This window comes from Contarinia nasturtii, unplaced genomic scaffold (assembly GCF_009176525.2).
Source record: "Contarinia nasturtii isolate CC-2019 unplaced genomic scaffold, AAFC_CNas_1.1 Cnas_scaffold_6542, whole genome shotgun sequence".
Classification (NCBI taxonomy): domain Eukaryota; kingdom Metazoa; phylum Arthropoda; class Insecta; order Diptera; family Cecidomyiidae; genus Contarinia; species Contarinia nasturtii.
Genome location: NW_022203796.1, coordinates 1 through 2,437, shown reverse-complemented (window position 1 = coordinate 2,437; position 2,437 = coordinate 1). Strand labels below are relative to the sequence as shown.

Below are 2,437 nucleotides of genomic sequence, written 5' to 3'. Positions count from 1 at the left end.
TTACTGTTCGCTCAAGTATACCTATTTGGCATTCGGTGGTTTCATCAAGAAACAAAAAGCGATGGATAAAATCACAAACGAATTGTGTCAAGGTAAACCAACGCTCATTGTCATCGGCGGAGCAAAGATGCGACAAGGTCTCAAAGGTCATCCAGAAACACCACAAACGAATCGCTATGTGCATTATTTCAATCGACGACGTGGATGTAAGTGTTTGGTAGTAGATGAAAATCGAACGACAATGTTGTGCAGCCTATGCTGGACCGTATTGCAAGCGCCAAACAATCAACCGAAAGCACGATACAGAACGTGTTTGAATTGTATTGTAAAGATCCTTGCAGAACCAGCACATGTAGTTTGGACGAGGAAAAGTAAACGTCGTTTGAGAAGAGAGCGACGTCGTTTGAAAAGAGAACTACGTCGTCGTTTGAATGCAGGTGAAAACGTCAACAATGCAGCAGCACCAGATCCAGCCAATGTGAACAATGAAGATGAAGTGATGCCATTGGTCGCTGATGTAGTACAACAAGTAGAAGTAGTGGAAGTACGAGAAGAACAACAACAAGAAGAAGACATTTTCATTATCGTTGACGGTGATGAACAAATGCAAATGGATGTACCAAATCCACAACCACAACGAATGGTTTCAAAGATTGTACGGATAGTTAAAAACAACCGGGCCGGCCGACTTGGAACTGTGATCGTGGTGTGGAATCGGGACGTAAATGCGGGTCGCAACATTCTATATCGCGGTTTGTGCATACTGCGACATGTAGAACCGAATCCCGTTTTCATTGACCAAATTAATACATGAATTTTCTGCTAATTACTAATTTTATAATAATTTCCATTTTTTTTCTCTATGCACAGATCTTCGCTACAACAATCATCAATCAATCACCAAAATCTCAATTTTCAGCTATTTTTTTAGCTATCGCGATTTCAGTAATGGAAAGTTTTCATTTAAGATTTCTTTTTATAAATGTGGTCGCCTTATTTCAATTTATTGATATATACACTTGTAAGTTACTGCTTACATATCATTTTCACATTATTTTCCATTCTGTTTCATTACTCATTATCATTATTGATTATCAACTTTCATTTTCATTATATGTTTCCGATTATTTGTCGATTATTTTAAATAAATTCTATTCTTTTCTTTTGTGATTCTCCCCTAGGTAGCTACTACAAAATCTTCAGAGCTAAGGTATTTCTTTTGCAATAATTTTATCATTTATTCGCGCATATTTACCATGTTCATTTCTTATTCATTTTCAGGGTCAAGTACCAGCACAAAGCTACAATATTTTCATGGATCTTTTGCTGGAAACAGTTCGCGATGAAATTGGTGCATGCTTGGAAAGCTCATACGACAAGATTTCCACAAAAGAAGCACAAAAACGATTGAATTTCAAAAACGAAAAGGAAGCTATCTCTTTTGGTAAGAGACGTAATTGGTCTTTAGGTCCGGGCAATGTGTACACATTTGCCAGCCAAACAAACAAACCAAAAGAACCAGTGCCGTCAGTTGAATTGGTTGAACAAGCCATTTTCTATGCGCGTGAATTGGAAATGATTGTTTAATTTAGTTTTATACTTCTATTTTCCTACTAAAAACCATCAACTTATTGAATGATATCATCATCGGCATTAATAAGCGAAATAAAGAGCATTAATTGAGAAAAAAATTGCATTTTTTTGTTTATGCATGGAATGGGAAAATATTTACAGGTTCAATGGTTCATAAATCAATGTGATCCAGCAGTGTAGTTTGTTTATTTTGGAAGGTAACATAATTATATGATAAGCTAAGCTCAACCAGATAAATATGTCAGTAAAAATCATACATGCGCATTGGTCGAAGAAGTTAGTTTTCTCAAGAAATAAACCAGCTCAAACGATTCAAACACCCAAGTGATCACTAGGTATAGCACTTGACATTTGGGTAAGCATTTGAGCATTTGGACTTTCGTCTACAAACAATATTATTATGTTACTTGGTTCGTCTATAAATTCGTCTTCTGGTGGTTATCGGTTTTCGTGTACTTTAATGCGTTAATGTAAAATTGGTGCACTGAAACGAGTATAGAAGCTCTGCGACAAATGACCGTTGAAAAGTTTAGAGTTCTAGTCTTTGTGAGTAATTTCTTATGTTTAATGATGATGTTTCGTTGGGGATTTTGGATAACGAATTCTTCCATCCATATCGCCTTCTATAAATTCCAAATTTACAGGGTAAGTAAATGTGATAATGGGGTAAGTGGCGACTTTATACCGCATCTGGGTTTTAATGTGTGCAAATGAAGACTATCAACTAATTAATAACCGACTTGTTTTTTTTTATTTGTTTGTTTTAATTGCGTCGATTCGTCCAAATTCGCTACATGGTTCAGATTAATATATTCCAGTGACCGGTTCGCGCATATTTCTATGC

The 2,437-nt window shown here is 36.0% G+C and overlaps 1 long non-coding RNA gene across 1 annotated transcript; it reads left to right on the top strand.

The window, feature by feature from the left end:
- Nucleotides 1-1,118: 1,118 nt before the first annotated feature.
- LOC116351889 lies at nucleotides 1,119-1,691 on the top strand. The gene is made up of 2 exons (XR_004202221.1): nucleotides 1,119-1,210; nucleotides 1,282-1,691. It is a non-coding gene; the product is annotated as an uncharacterized LOC116351889 (long non-coding RNA).
- Nucleotides 1,692-2,437: the final 746 nt, after the last annotated feature.